Source organism: Pristiophorus japonicus, unplaced genomic scaffold (genome assembly GCF_044704955.1).
Source record: "Pristiophorus japonicus isolate sPriJap1 unplaced genomic scaffold, sPriJap1.hap1 HAP1_SCAFFOLD_73, whole genome shotgun sequence".
Taxonomy (NCBI): Eukaryota; Metazoa; Chordata; class Chondrichthyes; family Pristiophoridae; genus Pristiophorus; species Pristiophorus japonicus.
The window spans coordinates 135,091-157,099 of record NW_027254645.1 but is presented as its reverse complement, the minus strand read 5'-3'; the positions used below and the strand labels follow the sequence as shown (position 1 = coordinate 157,099).

General features: G+C 44.7%; 12 non-coding genes across 12 annotated transcripts; all 12 read left to right on the top strand.

The window, feature by feature from the left end:
- Nucleotides 1-132: 132 nt before the first annotated feature.
- Nucleotides 133-221, top strand: trnar-ucg (transfer RNA arginine (anticodon UCG)). The gene is given in 2 exon segments: nucleotides 133-169; nucleotides 186-221. It is a non-coding gene; the product is annotated as a tRNA-Arg (tRNA).
- Nucleotides 222-466: 245 nt separating this feature from the next.
- Nucleotides 467-548, top strand: trnas-gcu (transfer RNA serine (anticodon GCU)). The gene has a single exon. It is a non-coding gene; the product is annotated as a tRNA-Ser (tRNA).
- Nucleotides 549-2,476: 1,928 nt separating this feature from the next.
- trnar-ucg (transfer RNA arginine (anticodon UCG)) lies at nucleotides 2,477-2,566 on the top strand. Its single transcript is given in 2 exon segments — nucleotides 2,477-2,513; nucleotides 2,530-2,566. It is a non-coding gene; the product is annotated as a tRNA-Arg (tRNA).
- A 244-nt stretch (nucleotides 2,567-2,810) lies between these two features.
- Nucleotides 2,811-2,892, top strand: trnas-gcu (transfer RNA serine (anticodon GCU)). The gene has a single exon. It is a non-coding gene; the product is annotated as a tRNA-Ser (tRNA).
- A 1,927-nt stretch (nucleotides 2,893-4,819) lies between these two features.
- trnar-ucg (transfer RNA arginine (anticodon UCG)) lies at nucleotides 4,820-4,908 on the top strand. Its single transcript is given in 2 exon segments — nucleotides 4,820-4,856; nucleotides 4,873-4,908. It is a non-coding gene; the product is annotated as a tRNA-Arg (tRNA).
- A 245-nt stretch (nucleotides 4,909-5,153) lies between these two features.
- trnas-gcu (transfer RNA serine (anticodon GCU)) lies at nucleotides 5,154-5,235 on the top strand. The gene has a single exon. It is a non-coding gene; the product is annotated as a tRNA-Ser (tRNA).
- Nucleotides 5,236-7,162: 1,927 nt separating this feature from the next.
- trnar-ucg (transfer RNA arginine (anticodon UCG)) lies at nucleotides 7,163-7,251 on the top strand. Its single transcript is given in 2 exon segments — nucleotides 7,163-7,199; nucleotides 7,216-7,251. It is a non-coding gene; the product is annotated as a tRNA-Arg (tRNA).
- Nucleotides 7,252-7,496: 245 nt separating this feature from the next.
- On the top strand, nucleotides 7,497-7,578 carry trnas-gcu (transfer RNA serine (anticodon GCU)). The gene has a single exon. It is a non-coding gene; the product is annotated as a tRNA-Ser (tRNA).
- A 1,928-nt stretch (nucleotides 7,579-9,506) lies between these two features.
- trnar-ucg (transfer RNA arginine (anticodon UCG)) lies at nucleotides 9,507-9,595 on the top strand. The gene is given in 2 exon segments: nucleotides 9,507-9,543; nucleotides 9,560-9,595. It is a non-coding gene; the product is annotated as a tRNA-Arg (tRNA).
- A 245-nt stretch (nucleotides 9,596-9,840) lies between these two features.
- trnas-gcu (transfer RNA serine (anticodon GCU)) lies at nucleotides 9,841-9,922 on the top strand. The gene has a single exon. It is a non-coding gene; the product is annotated as a tRNA-Ser (tRNA).
- Nucleotides 9,923-11,846: 1,924 nt separating this feature from the next.
- On the top strand, nucleotides 11,847-11,935 carry trnar-ucg (transfer RNA arginine (anticodon UCG)). Its single transcript is given in 2 exon segments — nucleotides 11,847-11,883; nucleotides 11,900-11,935. It is a non-coding gene; the product is annotated as a tRNA-Arg (tRNA).
- A 245-nt stretch (nucleotides 11,936-12,180) lies between these two features.
- Nucleotides 12,181-12,262, top strand: trnas-gcu (transfer RNA serine (anticodon GCU)). The gene has a single exon. It is a non-coding gene; the product is annotated as a tRNA-Ser (tRNA).
- Nucleotides 12,263-22,009: the final 9,747 nt, after the last annotated feature.

Below are 22,009 nucleotides of genomic sequence, written 5' to 3'. Positions count from 1 at the left end.
CACCCAGATCGCAGTGCATCTGTTCATTCACTCGAAATATGCTCATCTTTTCCTAAATCCACTCCTTGATATTGCAGTTGCCCCGAATTTGCTCGCAATATATACAACAACACAATGAATGTTGCTGGCAGCGGCCGCGTGGCCTAATGGATAAGGCGTCTGACTTCGATGACAACCGCAAAGTTATCAGAAGATTGCAGGTTCGAGTCCTGCCGCGGTCAACTTAGCTCGCTACGAGACATTTTATATTCTTTCTTGTGATTCTGCCGAGAAACCAACCATCTCTTCCAGTCACTCACCTGAAGTGAAGGAAGGCTGTTTGCTCAAAGAATCTCATGGCAAGTTTTCATCATTGTCGATCTGCATGCACGGGCAGAGCAAGCTGTGAAGTGGACTTTCTTGCACATTATTTCTGTTTGGATACAAAAAGCAGGAGATTGAATGGCTGACGATATCTTATAGCAGAGACGAGGTGGCCGAGAGGTTAAGGCGATGGACTGCTAATCCATTGTGCTCTGCACGCATGGGTTCGAATCCCATTCTCGTCGTCGTTGGCTTGCAGCTTAAACACTTTTTGACATTCACATTGAACCGAATCGCCAAATTCCCCTTTTACTTACAGGGATGCTGTACTTTCCTCATGTCATGTCTCAAATTAATAATATATTCGTCAAAAGGAGAACAGTTGCAGTACAATGGCGAGGGGCACTAATTAGATAGGTATCTGAGAGACAGCACATGCACGATGGGCCATAATATCATTTCTCACCACCGTCAGAATCTGAGAGCTGCGCTTTTCACTGTCGGCGGCTCGTTGGTCCACGGTTATAATTCTCCCTTCGGAATGATCACATTTGAAATGCGAGAGTCACGGGCCAAATCCCGGACGAGCCCCGCCATGTTTTACTCAAATTTCCGCTTCTAACAGCCGCTCGACATGTGAGAAAACAGACGTATTTCACGTTAAAACGTGTGATTTTACGCCGATGTTCCCTCAGCATCCAAATCCCAGAGCAAAGTGAAACCCGCCAAACTGAGTAAAGTTAAAATATCTCAGAGGTACTCGGCTCTGTGACTCGTTGGATAACCGAAAGCCTTGTTTGGTTCCGGCCAATACTTGATCAGTATATCTTCCTGTCTGTACGCATAAGTTCACCTCAATTGGGATAAGCATACATTCAGCGTCAATCTCCACCTCTGCCCTGAATATGAGTTCGTCCTGGTTCTCTAGAGCTGAAAAGATGAGAGAAGCTGCTTTTTGAATTCGTCCCTTGGCTGCCGACTTCAAAGCATACAGGAAATCAATCCGGGCTGGCAAAGCTGCCTGGTCTGATTAAAAGGCGGTGACAGCCTATATTGTAAGCATGTTCTCGTCTTCTGGCCTCAACATTAGGTTCAACGTATCGGATGATAAGCACCGCTCCCATTGTCTGGTAATGGTTCTGCTATTCCCACTAACACTTCCTCTGGACCATCCTTTGTTCCGTTATTGCCCGATTACCACCCACTTTGCCTTTCTCCATTGTGCCATGTATTATTTAATCACTCCTTCGTTCCGCTGCATCACAAACGTTCCCATTTGACATTTCTCGCTGCGTATTTTTTCCAGGCGCTATTTTTGTTGAAAACGTCTGTAATCTTTAACTTTTTCCTGAAATATCGGAATTATTATCCGACAGAACGTGAAACCGGATTCTTCATCCACAAAATCTGCACGACCTGCCGAGTTTTACATATTTATCTGTTTTTATTCATTCTATTTCCGTGTCCCTTTTAAGGGGATTTGCTGTCTGTTCAAGATCATTCTCTGTCTCTGTAAAATGGTGTGCTATCAGACCCTCATCATTCTGTGTCTGTTTCAAAGGGATGTGCTGTCTGTCCCGGATTTCCAATTTGAAATTTCAAAACCTGCCTTTGGAGGTTAAGGAATATTAGTTTGTTTGTGTGTTTCAGACTGGGCTGGTTTTACGTCCTTCCCTCCCTCCTTGTCTATCACCTGTGGCTTCAATAACAGTCTCTGCGCCGCGTGGTCCTGAGCCCCACTGCACAATTGCCTTCAGGGATGATCGAAATCTCACTTTATTCTTTTAAACGGGAACTGCTGTCAATCAAGGGTCATTCTGCATCTGGGTAAAAGGGATAACCTTGCAATCCCGGATCATTCTGTGTCTGTTTAAATGGGCTGGTTGCCAGTTCCGGTTCATAATCTTTCCCTTTAAAACGGATTTTCTCATAAACCCGGGTCATCCTGTATTGTTTGAGAAGGAGTATGATTTCAGCTGCAATGACCGAATTGTTAAACTATAGTGTTCCAATTTACATTGGGGTTGCCTGCGCCGGTGCGCACCCAGATCGCAGTGCATCTGTTCATTCACTCGAAATATGCTCATCTTTTCCTAAATCCACTTCTTGATATTGCAGTTGCCCCGAATTTGCTCGCAATATATACAACAACACAATGAATGTTGTTGGCAGCTGCCGCGTGGCCTAATGGATAAGGCGTCTGACTTCGATGACAACCGCAAAGTTATCAGAAGATTGCAGGTTCGAGTCCTGCCGCGGTCAACTTAGCTCGCTACGAGACATTTTATATTCTTTGTTGTGATTCTGCCGAGAAACCAACCATCTCTTCCAGTCACTCACCTGAAGTGAAGGAAGGCTGTTTGCTCAAAGAATCTCATGGCAAGTTTTCATCATTGTCGATCTGCATGCACGGGCAGAGCAAGCTGTGAAGTGGACTTTCTTGCACATTATTTCTGTTTGGATACAAAAAGCAGGAGATTGAATGGCTGACGATATCTTATAGCAGAGACGAGGTGGCCGAGAGGTTAAGGCGATGGACTGCTAATCCATTGTGCTCTGCACGCATGGGTTCGAATCCCATTCTCGTCGTCGTTGGCTTGCAGCTTAAACACTTTTTGACATTCACATTGAACCGAATCGCCAAATTCCCCTTTTACTTACAGGGATGCTGTACTTTCCTCATGTCATGTCTCAAATTAATAATATATTCGTCAAAAGGAGAACAGTTGCAGTACAACGGCGAGGGGCACTAATTAGATAGGTATCTGAGAGACAGCACATGCACGATGTGCCATAATATCATTTCTCACCACCGTCAGAATCTGAGAGCTGCGCTTTTCACTGTCGGCGGCTCGTTGGTCCACGATTATGATTATCCCTTCGGAATGATCACATTTGAAATGCGAGAGTCACGGGCCAAATCCCGGACGAGCCCCGCCATGTTTTACTCAAATTTCCGCTTCTAACAGCCGCTCGACATGTGAGAAAACAGACGTTTTTCACGTTAAAACGTGTGATTTTACGCCGATGTTCCCTCAGCATCCAAATCCCAGAGCAAAGTGAAACCCGCCAAACTGAGTAAAGTTAAAATATCTCAGAGGTACTCGGCTCTGTGACTCGTTGGATAACCGAAAGCCTTGTTTGGTTCCGGCCGATACTTGATCAGTATATCTTCCTGTCTGTACGCAAAGTTCACCTCAATTGGGATAAGCATACATTCAGCGTCAATCTCCACCTCTGCCCTGAATATGAGTGCGTCCTGGTTCTCTAGAGCTGAAAAGATGAGAGAAGCTGCTTTTTGAATTCGTCCCTTGGCTGCCGACTTCAAAGCATACAGGAAATCAATCCGGGCTGGCAAAGCTGCCTGGTCTGATTAAAAGGCGGTGACAGCCTATATTGTAAGCATGTTCTCGTCTTCTGGCCTCAACATTAGGTTCAACGTATCGGATGATAAGCACCGCTCCTATTGTCTGTTAATGGTTCTGCTATTCCCACTAACACTTCCTCTGGACCATCCTTTGTTACGTTATTGCCCGATTACCACCCACTTTGCCTTTCTCCATTGTGCCATGTATTATTTAATCACTCCTTCGTTCCGCTGCATCACAAACGTTCCCATTTGACATTTCTCGCTGCGTATTTTTTCCAGGCGCTATTTTTGTTGAAAACATATGTAATCTTTAACTTTTTCCTGAAATATCGGAATTATTATCCGACAGAACGTGAAACCGGATTCTTCCTCCACAAAATCTGCACGACCTGCCGAGTTTTACATATTTATCTGTTTTTATTCATTCTATTTCCGTGTCCCTTTTAAGGGGATTTGCTGTCTGTTCAAGATCATTCTCTGTCTCTGTAAAATGGTGTGCTATCAGACCCTCATCATTCTGTGTCTGTTTCAAAGGGATGTGCTGTCTGTCCCGGATTTCCAATTTGAAATTTCAAAACCTGCCTTTGGAGGTTAAGGAATATTAGTTTGTTTGTGTGTTTCAGACTGGGCTGGTTTTACGTCCTTCCCTCCCTCCTTGTCTATCACCTGTGGCTTCAATAACAGTCTCTGCGCCGCGTGGTCCTGAGCCCCACTGCACAATTGCCTTCAGGGATGATCGAAATCTCACTTTATTCTTTTAAACGGGAACTGCTGTCAGTCAAGGGTCATTCTGCATCTGGGTAAAAGGGATGTCCTTGCAATCCCGGATCATTCTGTGTCTGTTTAAATGGGCTGGTTGTCAGTTCCGGTTCATAATCTTTCCCTTTAAAACGGATTTTCTCATAAACCCGGGTCATCCTGTATTGTTTGAGAAGGAGTATGATTTCAGCTGCAATGACCGAATTGTTAAACTATAGTGTTCCAATTTACATTGGGGTTGCCTGCGCCGGTGCGCACCCAGATCGCAGTGCATCTGTTCATTCACTCGAAATATGCTCATCTTTTCCTAAATCCACTCCTTGATATTGCAGTTGCCCCGAATTTGCTCGCAATATATACAACAACACAATGAATGTTGCTGGCAGCGGCCGCGTGGCCTAATGGATAAGGCGTCTGACTTCGATGACAACCGCAAAGTTATCAGAAGATTGCAGGTTCGAGTCCTGCCGCGGTCAACTTAGCTCGCTACGAGACATTTTATATTCTTTGTTGTGATTCTGCCGAGAAACCAACCATCTCTTCCAGTCACTCACCTGAAGTGAAGGAAGGCTGTTTGCTCAAAGAATCTCATGGCAAGTTTTCATCATTGTCGATCTGCATGCACGGGCAGAGCAAGCTGTGAAGTGGACTTTCTTGCACATTATTTCTGTTTGGATACAAAAAGCAGGAGATTGAATGGCTGACGATATCTTATAGCAGAGACGAGGTGGCCGAGAGGTTAAGGCGATGGACTGCTAATCCATTGTGCTCTGCACGCATGGGTTCGAATCCCATTCTCGTCGTCGTTGGCTTGCAGCTTAAACACTTTTTGACATTCACATTGAACCGAATCGCCAAATTCCCCTTTTACTTACAGGGATGCTGTACTTTCCTCATGTCATGTCTCAAATTAATAATATATTCGTCAAAAGGAGAACAGTTGCAGTACAATGGCGAGGGGCACTAATTAGATAGGTATCTGAGAGACAGCACATGCACGATGTGCCATAATATCATTTCTCACCACCGTCAGAATCTGAGAGCTGCGCTTTTCACTGTCGGCGGCTCGTTGGTCCACGATTATGCTTATCCCTTCGGAATGATCACATTTGAAATGCGAGAGTCACGGGCCAAATCCCGGACGAGCCCCGCCATGTTTTACTCAAATTTCCGCTTCTAACAGCCGCTCGACATGTGCGAAAACAGACGTTTTTCACGTTAAAACGTGTGATTTTACGCCGATGTTCCCTCAGCATCCAAATCCCAGAGCAAAGTGAAACCCGCCAAACTGAGTAAAGTTAAAATATCTCAGAGGTACTCGGCTCTGTGACTCGTTGGATAACCGAAAGCCTTGTTTGGTTCCGGCCGATACTTGATCAGTATATCTTCCTGTCTGTACGCATAAGTTCACCTCAATTGGGATAAGCATACATTCAGCGTCAATCTCCACCTCTGCCCTGAATATGAGTGCGTCCTGGTTCTCTAGAGCTGAAAAGATGAGAGAAGCTGCTTTTTGAATTCGTCCCTTGGCTGCCGACTTCAAAGCATACAGGAAATCAATCCGGGCTGGCAAAGCTGCCTGGTCTGATTAAAAGGCGGTGACAGCCTATATTGTAAGCATGTTCTCGTCTTCTGGCCTCAACATTAGGTTCAACGTATCGGATGATAAGCACCGCTCCTATTGTCTGTTAATGGTTCTGCTATTCCCACTAACACTTCCTCTGGACCATCCTTTGTTACGTTATTGCCCGATTACCACCCACTTTGCCTTTCTCCATTGTGCCATGTATTATTTAATCACTCCTTCGTTCCGCTGCATCACAAACGTTCCCATTTGACATTTCTCGCTGCGTATTTTTTCCAGGCGCTATTTTTGTTGAAAACATATGTAATCTTTAACTTTTTCCTGAAATATCGGAATTATTATCCGACAGAACGTGAAACCGGATTCTTCCTCCACAAAATCTGCACGACCTGCCGAGTTTTACATATTTATCTGTTTTTATTCATTCTATTTCCGTGTCCCTTTTAAGGGGATTTGCTGTCTGTTCAAGATCATTCTCTGTCTCTGTAAAATGGTGTGCTATCAGACCCTCATCATTCTGTGTCTGTTTCAAAGGGATGTGCTGTCTGTCCCGGATTTCCAATTTGAAATTTCAAAACCTGCCTTTGGAGGTTAAGGAATATTAGTTTGTTTGTGTGTTTCAGACTGGGCTGGTTTTACGTCCTTCCCTCCCTCCTTGTCTATCACCTGTGGCTTCAATAACAGTCTCTGCGCCGCGTGGTCCTGAGCCCCACTGCACAATTGCCTTCAGGGATGATCGAAATCTCACTTTATTCTTTTAAACGGGAACTGCTGTCAGTCAAGGGTCATTCTGCATCTGGGTAAAAGGGATGTCCTTGCAATCCCGGATCATTCTGTGTCTGTTTAAATGGGCTGGTTGTCAGTTCCGGTTCATAATCTTTCCCTTTAAAACGGATTTTCTCATAAACCCGGGTCATCCTGTATTGTTTGAGAAGGAGTATGATTTCAGCTGCAATGACCGAATTGTTAAACTATAGTGTTCCAATTTACATTGGGGTTGCCTGCGCCGGTGCGCACCCAGATCGCAGTGCATCTGTTCATTCACTCGAAATATGCTCATCTTTCCTAAATCCACTCCTTGATATTGCAGTTGCCCCGAATTTGCTCGCAATATATACAACAACACAATGAATGTTGCTGGCAGCGGCCGCGTGGCCTAATGGATAAGGCGTCTGACTTCGATGACAACCGCAAAGTTATCAGAAGATTGCAGGTTTGAGTCCTGCCGCGGTCAACTTAGCTCGCTACGAGACATTTTATATTCTTTCTTGTGATTCTGCCGAGAAACCAACCATCTCTTCCAGTCACTCACCTGAAGTGAAGGAAGGCTGTTTGCTCAAAGAATCTCATGGCAAGTTTTCATCATTGTCGATCTGCATGCACGGGCAGAGCAAGCTGTGAAGTGGACTTTCTTGCACATTATTTCTGTTTGGATACAAAAAGCAGGAGATTGAATGGCTGACGATATCTTATAGCAGAGACGAGGTGGCCGAGAGGTTAAGGCGATGGACTGCTAATCCATTGTGCTCTGCACGCATGGGTTCGAATCCTATTCTCGTCGTCGTTGGCTTGCAGCTTAAACACTTTTTGACATTCACATTGAACCGAATCGCCAAATTCCCCTTTTACTTACAGGGATGCTGTACTTTCCTCATGTCATGTCTCAAATTAATAATATATTCGTCAAAAGGAGAACAGTTGCAGTACAATGGCGAGGGGCACTAATTAGATAGGTATCTGAGAGACAGCACATGCACGATGGGCCATAATATCATTTCTCACCACCGTCAGAATCTGAGAGCTGCGCTTTTCACTGTCGGCGGCTCGTTGGTCCACGGTTATAATTCTCCCTTCGGAATGATCACATTTGAAATGCGAGAGTCACGGGCCAAATCCCGGACGAGCCCCGCCATGTTTTACTCAAATTTCCGCTTCTAACAGCCGCTCGACATGTGAGAAAACAGACGTATTTCACGTTAAAACGAGTGATTTTACGCCGATGTTCCCTCAGCATCCAAATCCCAGAGCAAAGTGAAACCCGCCAAACTGAGTAAAGTTAAAATATCTCAGAGGTACTCGGCTCTGTGACTCGTTGGATAACCGAAAGCCTTGTTTGGTTCCGGCCGATACTTGATCAGTATATCTTCCTGTCTGTACGCATAAGTTCACCTCAATTGGGATAAGCATACATTCAGCGTCAATCTCCACCTCTGCCCTGAATATGAGTTCGTCCTGGTTCTCTAGAGCTGAAAAGATGAGAGAAGCTGCTTTTTGAATTCGTCCCTTGGCTGCCGACTTCAAAGCATACAGGAAATCAATCCGGGCTGGCAAAGCTGCCTGGTCTGATTAAAAGGCGGTGACAGCCTATATTGGAAGCATGTTCTCGTCTTCTGGCCTCAACATTAGGTTCAACGTATCGGATGATAAGCACCGCTCCCATTGTCTGGTAATGGTTCTGCTATTCCCACTAACACTTCCTCTGGACCATCCTTTGTTCCGTTATTGCCCGATTACCACCCACTTTGCCTTTCTCCATTGTACCATGTATTATTTAATCACTCCTTCGTTCCGCTGCATCACAAACGTTCCCATTTGACATTTCTCGCTGCGTATTTTTTCCAGGCGCTATTTTTGTTGAAAACGTCTGTAATCTTTAACTTTTTCCTGAAATATCGGAATTATTATCCGACAGAACGTGAAACCGGATTCTTTATCCACAAAATCTGCACGACCTGCCGAGTTTTACATATTTATCTGTTTTTATTCATTCTATTTCCGTGTCCCTTTTAAGGGGATTTGCTGTCTGTTCAAGATCATTCTCTGTCTCTGTAAAATGGTGTGCTATCAGACCCTCATCATTCTGTGTCTCTTTCAAAGGGATGTGCTGTCTGTCCCGGATTTCCAATTTGAAATTTCAAAACCTGCCTTTGGAGGTTAAGGAATATTAGTTTGTTTGTGTGTTTCAGACTGGGCTGGTTTTACGTCCTTCCCTCCCTCCTTGTCTATCACCTGTGGCTTCAATAACAGTCTCTGCGCCGCGTGGTCCTGAGCCCCACTGCACAATTGCCTTCAGGGATGATCGAAATCTCACTTTATTCTTTTAAACGGGAACTGCTGTCAGTCAAGGGTCATTCTGCATCTGGGTAAAAGGGATGTCCTTGCAATCCCGGATCATTCTGTGTCTGTTTAAATGGGCTGGTTGCCAGTTCCGGTTCATAATCTTTCCCTTTAAAACGGATTTTCTCATAAACCCGGGTCATCCTGTATTGTTTGAGAAGGAGTATGATTTCAGCTGCAATGACCGAATTGTTAAACTATAGTGTTGCAATTTACATTGGGGTTGCCTGCGCCGGTGCGCACCCAGATCGCAGTGCATCTGTTCATTCACTCGAAATATGCTCATCTTTTCCTAAATCCACTCCTTGATATTGCAGTTGCCCCGAATTTGCTCGCAATATATACAACAACACAATGAATGTTGCTGGCAGCGGCCGCGTGGCCTAATGGATAAGGCGTCTGACTTCGATGACAGCCGCAAAGTTATCAGAAGATTGCAGGTTCGAGTCCTGCCGCGGTCAACTTAGCTCGCTACGAGACATTTTATATTCTTTCTTGTGATTCTGCCGAGAAACCAACCATCTCTTCCAGTCACTCACCTGAAGTGAAGGAAGGCTGTTTGCTCAAAGAATCTCATGGCAAGTTTTCATCATTGTCGATCTGCATGCACAGGCAGAGCAAGCTGTGAAGTGGACTTTCTTGCACATTATTTCTGTTTGGATACAAAAAGCAGGAGATTGAATGGCTGACGATATCTTATAGCAGAGACGAGGTGGCCGAGAGGTTAAGGCGATGGACTGCTAATCCATTGTGCTCTGCACGCATGGGTTCGAATCCCATTCTCGTCGTCGTTGGCTTGCAGCTTAAACACTTTTTGACATTCACATTTAACCTAATCGCCAAATTCCCCTTTTACTTACAGGGATGCTGTACTTTCCTCATGTCATGTCTCAAATTAATAATATATTCGTCAAGAGGAGAACAGTTGCAGTACAATGGCGAGGGGCACTAATTAGATAGGTATCTGAGAGACAGCACATGCACGATGGGCCATAATATCATTTCTCACCACCCTCAGAATCTGAGAGCTGCGCTTTTCACTGTCGGCGGCTCGTTGGTCCACGGTTATAATTCTCCCTTCGGAATGATCACATTTGAAATGCGAGAGTCACGGGCCAAATCCCGGACGAGCCCCGCCATGTTTTACTCAAATTTCCGCTTCTAACAGCCGCTCGACATGTGAGAAAACAGACGTATTTCACGTTAAAACGTGTGATTTTAGGCCGATGTTCCCTTAGCATCCAAATCCCAGAGCAAAGTGAAACCCGCCAAACTGAGTAAAGTTAAAATATCTCAGAGGTACTCGGGTCTGTGACTCGTTGGATAACCGAAAGCCTTGTTTGGTTCCGGCCGATACTTGATCAGTATATCTTCCTGTCTGTACGCATAAGTTCACCTCAATTGGGATAAGCATACATTCAGCGTCAATCTCCACCTCTGCCCTGAATATGTGTGCGTCCTGGTTCTCTAGAGCTGAAAAGATGAGAGAAGCTGCTTTTTGAATTCGTCCCTTGGCTGCCGAATTCAAAGCATGCAGGAAATCAATCCGGGCTGGCAAAGCTGCCTGGTCTGATTAAAAGGCGGTGACAGCCTATATTGTAAGCATGTTCTCGTCTTCTGGCCTCAACATTAGGTTCAACGTATCGGATGATAAGCACCGCTCCCATTGTCTGGTAATGGTTCTGCTATTCCCACTAACACTTCCTCTGGACCATCCTTTGTTACGTTATTGCCCGATTACCACCCACTTTGCCTTTCTCCATTGTGCCATGTATTATTTAATCACTCCTTCGTTCCGCTGCATCACAAACGTTCCCATTTGACATTTCTCGCTGCGTATTTTTTCCAGGCGCTATTTTTGTTGAAAACATCTGTAATCTTTAACTTTTTCCTGAAATATCGGAATTATTATCCGACAGAACGTGAAACCGGATTCTTCCTCCACAAAATCTGCACGACCTGCCGCGTTTTACATATTTATCTGTTTTTATTCATTCTATTTCCGTGTCCCTTTTAAGGGGATTTGCTGTCTGTCCAAGATCATTCTCTGTCTCTGTAAAATGATGTGCTATCAGACCCTCATCATTCTGTGTCTGTTTCAAAGGGATGTGCTGTCTGTCCCGGATTTCCAATTTGAAATTTCAAAACCTGCCTTTGGAGGTTAAGGAATATTAGTTTGTTTGTGTGTTTCAGACTGGGCTGGTTTTACGTCCCTCCCTCCTTGTCTATCACCTGTGGCTTCAATAACAGTCTCTGCACCGCGTGGTCCTGAGCCCCACTGCACAATTGCCTTCAGGGATGATCGAAATCTCACTTTATTCTTTTAAAAGGGAACTGCTGTCAGTCAAGGGTCATTCTGCATCTGGGTAAAAGGGATGTCCTTGCAATCCCGGATCATTCTGTGTCAGTTTAAATGGGCTGGTTGTCAGTTCCGGTTCATAATCTTTCCCTTTAAAACGGATTTTCTCATAAACCCGGGTCATCCTGTATTGTTTGAGAAGGAGTATGATTTCAGCTGCAATGACCGAATTGTCAAACTATAGTGTTCCAATTTACATTGGGGTTGCCTGCGCCGGTGCGCACCCAGATCGCAGTGCATCTGTTCATTCACTCGAAATATGCTCATCTTTTCCTAAATCCACTCCTTGATATTGCAGTTGCCCCGAATTTGCTCGCAATATATACAACAACACAATGAATGTCGCTGGCAGCGGCCGCGTGGCCTAATAGATAAGGCGTCTGACTTCGATAACAACCGCAAAGTTATCAGAAGATTGCAGGTTCGAGTCCTGCCGCGGTCAACTTAGCTCGCGACGAGACATTTTATATTCTTTGTTGTGATTCTGCCGAGAAACCAACCATCTCTTCCAGTCACTCACCTGAAGTGAAGGAAGGCTGTTTGCTTCAAGAATCTCATGGCAAGTTTTCATCATTGTCGATCTGCATGCACGGGCAGAGCAATCTGTGAAGTGGACTTTCTTGCACATTATTTCTGTTTGGATACAAAAAGCAGGAGATTGAATGGCTGACGATGTCTCATAGCAGAGACGAGGTGGCCGAGAGATTAAGGCGATGGACTGCTAATCCATTATGCTCTGCACGCATGGGTTCGAATCCCATTCTCGTCGTCGTTGTCTTGCAGCTTAACCACTTTTTGACATTCACATTTAACCTCATCGCCAAATTCCCCTTTTACTTACAGCGATGCTGTACTTTCTTCATGTCATGTCTCAAATTAATAATATATTCGTCAAAAGGAGAACAGTTGCAGTACAATGGCGAGGGGCACTAATTAGATAGGTATCTGAGAGACAGCACATGCACGATGGGCCATAATATCATTTCTCACCACCGTCAGAATCTGAGAGCTGCGCTTTTCACTGTCGGCGGCTCGTTGGTCCACGGTTATAATTCTCCCTTCGGAATGATCACATTTGAAATGCGAGAGTCACGGGCCAAATCCCGGACGAGCCCCGCCATGTTTTACTCAAATTTCCGCTTCTAACAGCCGCTCGACATGTGAGAAAACAGACGTATTTCACGTTAAAACGTGTGATTTTACGCCGATGTTCCCTCAGCATCCAAATCCCAGAGCAAAGTGAAACCCGCCAAACTGAGTAAAGTTAAAATATCTCAGAGGTACTCGGCTCTGTGACTCGTTGGATAACCGAAAGCCTTGTTTGGTTCCGGCCGATACTTGATCAGTATATCTTCCTGTCTGTACGCATAAGTTCACCTCAATTGGGATAAGCATACATTCAGCGTCAATCTCCACCTCTGCCCTGAATATGAGTTCGTCCTGGTTCTCTAGAGCTGAAAAGATGAGAGAAGCTGCCTTTTGAATTCGTCCCTTGGCTGCCGAATTCAAAGCGGACAGGACATCAATCCGGGCTGGCAAAGCTGCCTGGTCTGTTTAAAAGGCGGCGACACCCTATATTGTAGGCCTGTTCTCGTCTTCTGGCCTCAACATTGTGTTCAACGTATCGGATCATAAGCACCGCTCCCATTGTCTGGTAATGGTTCTGCTATTCCCACTAACACCTCCTCTGGACGATCCTTTGTTACGTGATTGCCCAATTACCACGCACTTTGCCTTTCTCCATTGTGCCATGTATTATTTAATCACTCCTGCGTTCCACTGTATCACAGACGTTCCCAATTGAACTTTCTCGCTGCGTATTGTTTCCAGGCGCTATTTTTGTTGAAAACATCTGTAATCTTTAACTTTTTCCTGAAATATCGGAATGATTATCCGAGAGAACGTAAAACCGGATTCTTCCTCCACAAAATCTGCACGACCTGCCGAGTTTTGCATATTTATCTGTTTTTATTCATTCTATTTCCGTGTCCCTTTTAAGGGGATGTGCTTTTTGTCCGAGATCATTCTCTGTCTCTTTAAAATGGTGTGCTATCAGACCGTCATTAATCTGTGTCTGTTTAAAAGGGATGTGCTGTCTGTCCCTGATTTCCAATTTCAAATTTCCAAACCTGCCTTTGGAGGTTAAGGAATTTTAGTTTGTTTGTGTATTTGTGAAAGCTAGAGAGTGTGCAAACGTGCTGTGCGATCTTACTGTCATGTGAGAAAAATGCATTACATGCAACTTGAAACCGTACTGATTTGATTGAACACTCCTTCGTGGACTGTCTGACGGTAGAAGAATCTGCTGTGGGATTTTGCTATTCCACATCTGAAAGAAGGGAAAATACACAAGTTAGAAATATAGCGATTTTAGCCAGGGCTTGCGTGTGGGCTGTGTGACATGATGACATCCTCCATCCTTATTTTCAAATTCAAATCAAATCAAACCAAGACAAGACAAGACAAGACATGACTGACTTTGTTTATCCATGTATATATATGTGTGTATATTTAAATATAATCCCAAATTTTTAACTTCCAAAATAAATATGCTTTTTCTGTTCTGCCTGCGCTGGGCTCTATTACATTTGACCTATTTCACAGCACAAGCAGCTGCTGTCAGATCCAGCAGAAAGACACACGCGACTTTAAAAGATCGCCATTATTGCCCACATCTTCCCTCATGCTTGTCTTCCACCATGGGCTCACTGTGGTTGGGTATTTATTTACTGCACCACTCATTTCCAATGGAATTATTCTCGTTACACAGATTTCGTACAATCAAAAAATACATAGATTATGAATCATTTATTTATTTATTTAAAACAACTCAAATTCATTTTTTTTTAAATACAATTTAAATGCATTAATTTTCTAAAAATGTTAAATATATATATATTTCAGTCTAGACTGGTTTTACGTCCCTCCCTCCTTCCTGCCTGTCTATCACCTGGGGCTTCAATAACCGTCTCTGCCCCGCGTGGTCCTGAGCCCCACTGCACAATTGCCTTCAGGGATGATAGAAATCTCACTTTATTCTTTTAAAATGGAATTGCTGTCAGTCATGTGTCATTCTGTATCTGGGTAAAAGGGATGTCCTTGCAGTCCCGGATCATTCTGTGTCTGTTTTAACAGGCTGGTTGTCAGTTCCGGTTCATAATCTTTCCCTTTAAAACGGATTTTCTCATAAACCAGGGTCATCCTGTATAGCTTGAGAAGGAGTATGATTTCAGCTGCAATGACCGAATTGTTAAACTGTTGTATTCCAATTTACATTGGGGTTGCATGCGCCGGTGCGCACCCAGATCGCAGTGCATCTGTTCATTCACTCAAAATATGCTCATCTTTTCCTAAATCCACTCCTTGCTATTGCAGTTGCCCCGAATTTGCTCCCAATATACACAACAACACAATATCCCATCATGGCAGAGGCCACGTGGCCTAATGGATAAGGCGTCTGACTTGAATTATAATCGCGAAGTTAGCAAATGATTGCAGTTTCGAGTTCGACTGAGGTCGCTGCGTGAAATTTTATATTATTTGTTGTGATTCTGCCGAGAAATCAACCATCTCTTCCAGACACTCACCTGAAGTAAAGGAAGGCAGTTTGCTAAAATAATCTAATGGCACGTTTTCATCATTGTCGATCTGCATGCACGGGCAGAGCAAGCTGTGAAGTGGACTTTCTTGCACATTATTTCTGTTTGGATACAAAAAGCAGGAGATTGAATGGCTGACGTTGCGCGACAGAAGAGATGAGGTGGCCGAGTGGTTAAGGCGATGGACTGCTAATCCATTGTAGTGTACACGCATGGGTTCCAATCACGTCCTCGTCGTCGTTGTCTTGAAGCTTTGATCTCCCTGGTCGTTTTTTCATTCAAATTTACCTCAGCGCCAAATTCCCCTTTTACTTACATTGATGCTGTACTTTGCTCATGTCATGTCTCAAATTAATAATATATTCATCTAAAGGATAACATTTGCAGGACAATGGCGAGGTGGACTAATTAGATCGGTCTCTGAAGCACGATGGGCCGAATATCTTTTCTCACTACCGTCAGAATCTGAGAGCTGCGCTTTTCACTGTCGGCGGCTCGTTGGTCTAGGGGTATGATTCTCGTTTAGTAATGATCACACTTGAAATGCGAGAGTTTTCGGGCCAAATCCTGGACGAACCGCATAATTTGTTACTCAAAGTTCCGCTTCTCACAGCCGCTCGACATGTGAGAAAACAGACATATTTCACATTAATACGTGTGATTTTGCGCCGATGTTCCCACAGCTTCCAAATCTCAGAGCAAAGTGAAACCCGCCAAACTGAGTAAAGTTAAAGTATCTCAGAGGTACTCGGCTCTGTGACTCGTTGGGTCACCTAAACCCTTGTTTGGTTCCGGCCAATTCTTGATCAGTATATCTTCCTGTCTGTAGGCATAAGTTCATCTCAATTGGGAGAAGCATACCTTCAGCGTCAATCTCCACCTCTGCCCTGAATATGAGTGATTCCTGTTTCTCTAGAGCCGAAAAGCTGAGAGAAGCTGCCTTTTCAATTAATCGCTTGGCTGCCGAATTCAAAGCGGACAGGAAATCAATCCGGGCTGGCCAAGCTGCCTGGTCTGATTAAAAGGCGGTAACACCCTATATTGTAGTCATGTTATAGTCTTCTGGCCTCAACATTAGGTTCAACGTATCGGATCATAAGCACCAATCCCATTGTCTGGTAATGGTTCTGCTATTCCCACTAACACCGCCTCTGGGCCATCCTTTGTTACGTTATTGCCCGATTACCACCCATTTTGCCTTTCTCCATTTGTGCCATTTATTATTTAATCACTCCTGCGTTCCACTGCATCAGAGACGTTCCCATTTGACCTTTCTCGCTGAGTATTTTTTCCAGGCGCTATTTTTGTTGAAAAATCTGTAATCTTTAACTTTTTCCAAAAATATCGGAATGATTATCCTACAGAACGTGAAACGGATTCTTCCTCCACAGAATCTGCACGACCTGCCGAGTTTTAAGAACATAAGAACATAAGAACATAATAATTAGGAACAGGAGCAGGCTATCTAGCCCCTCGAGCCTGCTCCGCCACTCAACAAGATCATTGCTGATCTGGCCGTGGACTCAGCTCCCCTTACCCGCCCGCTCCCCCTAACCCTTAATTCCCTTTTTGGTTTTAAATCTATCTATCTGTGATTTGAATACATTCAATGAGCTCGCCTGAACTGCTTTCTTGGGCAGAGAATTCCTCAGATTTAAAACCCTCTGGGAGAAGAAATTGCTTCTCAACTCGATTTTAAATTGGCTCCCCCGTATTTTGAGGCTGTGCCCCCTGTTCTAGTCTCCCCGACCAGTGGAAACAACCTCTCTGCCTCTATCTTGTCTATCCCTTTCATTATGTTAAATGCTTCTATAAGATAACACCTCATCCTTCTGAACTCCAACGAGTAAAGACCCAATCTACTCAATCTTTCATCATAAGGTAGCCCCCTCATCTCCGGAATCAGCCGAGCTAATCGTCTCTGTACCACCTCCAAAGCTAGTATATCCTTCTTTGAGAAAGGTGACCAAAATGCACGCAGTACTCCAGGTGCGGCCTCACCAATACCCGATACATTTGCAGCAGGACCTCCCTGCTTTTGTACTCCATCCCTCTCGCAATGAAGGCCAACATTCCATTCACCTTCCTTATTACCTTCTGCACCTGCAAACTAACTTTTTGGGATTCATGCACAAGGACCCCCAGGTCCCTCTGCACCGCAGCATGTAGTAATTTCTCCCCATTCAAATAATATTCCCTTTTACAGTATTTTTTTCGAAGGTCGATGGCCTCACATTTTCCAACATTGTATGCCATCTGCCAAACCTTAGCCCATTCGCTTAACCTATCCAAATCTCTTTGCAGCCTCTCTGTGTCCTCTGCACAATCCGCTTTCCCACTAATCTTTGTCTCATCTGTAAATTTTGTTACACGACACTCTGTCCCCTCTTCCAGGTCATCTATGTATATTGTAAACAGTTGTGGTCCCAGCACCGATCCCTGTTGCACACCATTAACCAGCGATTTCCAAACCGAAAAGGACCCATTATTCTGACTCTCTCCTGTCTGTTAGCTAGACAATTCTCTATCCATTCTAATACATTTCCTCTGACTCCGCGTACCTTTAGCTTCTGCAGTAACCTTTTATGTGGCCCCTTATCGAATGCCTTTTGGAAATATAAATACACCACATCCATCGGTACATATCTATCCACCATGCTAGTTATATCCTCAACGAATTCCAGTAAATTATTTAAACTTGATTTCCCCTTCATGAAACCATGTTGCGTCTGCTTGATTGCACTATTCCTACCTAGATGTCCCGCTATTTCTTCCTTAATGATAGCTTCAAGCATTCTCCCCACGAGAGATGTTACTCTCACCGGCCTATCGTTACCTGCCTTTTGTCTGCCGCCTTTTTTAAACAGAGGCGTTACATTTGCTGATTTCCATTCCGCTGGTACCTCCCCAGAATCCAGAGAATTTTGGTAGATTATAACGAATGCATCTGCTATAATTTCCGCCATCTCTTTTAATACCCTCGGATGGATTTCATCAAGACCAGGGCACTTGACTACCTTGAGTCCCATTAGCCTGTCCAGCAGTACCCCGCTAGTGATAGTGATTGTTTCAAGGTCCTCCCTTCCCACATTCCGGTGACCAACAATTTTTGGCATGGTTTTTGTGTCTTCCACTGTGAAGACCGAAGCAAAATAATTGTTTAAGTTCTCAGCCATTTCCACATTTCCCATTATTAAATACCCCTTATCATCTTCGAAGGAACCAACATTTACTTTAGTCACTCGTTTCCGTATTTTTTATCGGTAAAAGCTTTTACTATCTGTTTTTATGTTTTGCGCAAGTTTACTTTCGTAATCTATCTTTCATTTCTTTATTGCTTTCTTAGTCATTCTTTGCTGTCGTTTAAAATTTTCCCAATCTGCTAGTTTCCCACTAATCTTGGCCACCTTGGCTAGGCATTGGTTTTTAATTTGATACTCTCCTTTATTTCCTTGGTTATCCACGGCTGGTTATCCCTTCTCTTACCGCCCTTCTTTTTCACTGGAATACATTTTTGTTGAACACTATGAAAGAGCTGCTTAAAAGTCCTCCACTGTTCCTCAATTGTGTCATCGTTTAGTCTGTGTTTTCAGTCTACTTTAGGCAACTCTGCCCTCATCCCACTGTAGTCCCCTTTGTTTAAGCATAGTACGCTCGTTTGAGACACTACTTCCTCAATCTCATTCTGTATTTCAAATTCAACCATACTGTGATCACTCATTCCGAGAGGATCTTTTACTAGGAGATCATTTATTATTCCTGTCTCATTACACAGGACCAGATCTAAGATAGCTTGCTCCCTTGTAGGTTCTGTAGCATACTGTTCTAAGAAACAATCCCGCATGCATTCTATGAATTCCTCCTCAAGGCTAACCCGTGCGATTTGGTTTGACCAATCGATATATCGATTAAAATCCCCCATGATTACTGCCGTTCCTTTTTCACATGCCTCCATTATTCCCTTGATTATTGCCCGCCCCACCGTGAAGTTATTATTTGGGGGCCTATAAACTACGCCCACCAGTGACTTTTTCCCTTTACTATCTCTAATCTCCACCCACAATGATTCAACATTTTGTTCATTCGAGCCGATATCGTTTCTCACAACTGGCCTGATATCATCCTTTATTAACAGAGCTACCTCACCTCCTTTTCCTTCTTGTCTATCTTTCCGAATTGTCAGATACCCCTGTATGTTTAATTCCCAGTCTTGGCCACCCTGCAACCATGATTCTGTAATGGCCACCAAATCTTACCCATTTGTAATGATTTGTGCCGTCAACTCATTTACTTTATTTAGAATGCTGCGTGCGTTTAGGTAGCGTGTTTTAATACTAGTTTTTAAACCATGATTTTTAGTTTTGACCCCTCCTGCAGCCCCTTAAAATTCAGACATATTGTCCCTTCCTATCACCTTGTGGTTTACACTTACCCCAGTGCTACTCTGATCTGTTGCCTCCTGCCTTTTGCATTCTTTCTTGGGATTCTGATCATCTGAGCTCTCATCCACTCTAACGAGCTCAGAGCCCTCTCCTGGGTTCCAAATACGCCTTCCATTGAGACACCGAGCCTTCATGATTGCTTTTTTAATACACTTTGACCCTTTAGAATTTTGCTGTACAGTGGCACTTTTTGTTTTTTGCCTTGGGTTTCTCTGCCCTCCACATTTACTCATCTCCTTTCTGTCTTTTGTTTTGTCTCCATTTTGTTTCCCTCTGTCTCCCTGCATTGATTCCCACCTCCCTGCCATATTAGTTTAACTCCTCCCCAACAGCACTAGCAAACACTCCCCCGAGGACATTGGTTCTATTCCTGCCCAGGTGCAGACTGTCCGGTTTGTACTGGTCCCACCTCCCCCAGAACAGGTTCCAATGCCCCAGGAATTCGAATCCCTCCCTGCTGCACCACTACTCAAGCCACGTATTCTCCTGAGCTATCCTGCGATTTCTACTCTGACCAGCACGTGGCACTGGTAGCAATCCTGAGATTACTACTTTTGAGGTCCGACGTTTAAATTTAGCTCCTAGCTCCTTAAATTAGTCTTGTAGGACCTGGACCCTTTTTACCTATATCGTTGCTACCAATGTGCACCATGACAACTGGCTGTTCTACATCCTTTTTCAGAATGTCCTGCACCCACTCCGAGACATCCTTGACCCTTGCACCAGGGAGGCAACATACCATCCTGGAGTCTCGGTTGCGGCCGCAGAAACGCCTATCTATTCCCAGTACAATTGAATCCCCTATCACTATCGCCACGGTGCCATGAACTTGGCTGCTGCTACCCTCCCCTGATGAGTCACCCCCCTCAACAGTACTCAAAGCGGTGTATCTGTTTTGCAGGAGGATGACCGCAGGGGTCCCCTGCACTACTTTCCTTGCACTGCTCTTCCTGCTGGTCTTCCCTTCCCTAGCTGGCTGTGGACCCTTAACCTGCGGTAAGACCTACTCGCTACGCGTGCTACTCACATCTTTCTCAGCATCGTGGATGCTCCAGAGTGAATCCACCCTCAGCTCCAATTCCGCAACGCGGACTGCCAGGAGCTGGAGGCGGATACACTTCCTGCACACATAGTTGTCAGGAACACCGGAAGTGTCCCTGAGTTTCCACATTGTACAGGAGGAACATATCACATGTCCGAGCTCTCCTGCCATGACTTAACCCTTAGATTAACTTAATTGGCAACAACAGTATTAAAAGTTCCTCACTGATATAGAAGAGGAAAAAGAAAAACTACTTACAAGTCACCAGCCAATCACTTACCCCCTTGGCTGTGACATCACCTTTCTATTTATTTCTACTTCTTTTTTGCCTCATCCTGTAGTCGCACAAGCACAGATTCGGAAAAGGGGAGGTGCAACGACACCTGGGTGTCATGGTACATCAGTCATTGAAGGTTGGCATGCAGGTACAGCAGACGGTTAAGAAAGCAAATGGTATGTTGGCCTTCATAGCGAGGGGATTTGAGTACAGGAGCAGGGAGGTGTTGCTACAGTTGTACAGGGCCTTGGTGAGGCCACACCTGGAGTATTGTGCACAGTTCTCGTCTCCTAACTTGAGGAAGGACATTCTTGCTATTGAGGGAGTGCAACGAAGGTTCACCAGACTGATTCCCGGGATGGCGGGACTGACCTATCAAGAAAGACTGGATCAACTGGGCTTGTATTCACTGGAGTTCAGAAAAATGAGAGGGGTTCTCATAGAAACGTTTAAAATCCTGATGGGTTTAGACAGGTTAGATGCAGGAAGTATGTTCCCAATGTTGGGGAAGTCCAGAATCAGGGGTCACAGTCTAAGGATAAGGGGTAAGCCATTTAGGACCGAGATGAGGAGAAACTTCTTCACCCAGAGAGTGGTGAAGCTGTGGAATTCTCTTCCACAGAAAGTTGTTGAGGCTAATTCGCTGAATATATTCAAAAAGGAATTGGATGAATTCCTTACTACTTGGGGGATCAAGGGGTATGGCGAGAAACAGGAATGGGGTACTGAAGTTGCATTTTCAGCCATGAACTCATTGAATGGCGGTACAGGCTAGAAGGGCCGAATGGCCTACTCCTGCACCTATTTTCTATGTTTCTATATTTGTATGTTTCTCTCCAACGAACCTCGCGACGCTGCTCCCGACTCAGTATAGGAGGAGGGGGTTGTGGGAGACTGGGATTGTAGGGTTGGTGGTTGTGGGGGGGTAGTTATAGGGGTGGGAGTTTTGGGGTGGCTTGTAAGATTGGAGGCTGTCGGGGATGGGGTTGTAGGGTGGGGGTTGTAGTGGTGGGGGTTGTAGGGAAGGGAGCTGGACGGGTGGTGGTTTTGGGCGAGCAGGGTTGTATGGGAGGGGGTGTAGAGTTGGGGTGTGAGGGGGTGTTGCGGGGGTGGGGGTTGTGGGGGGTGTAGGGGCAGGGTTTGTGGGGGGTGTAGG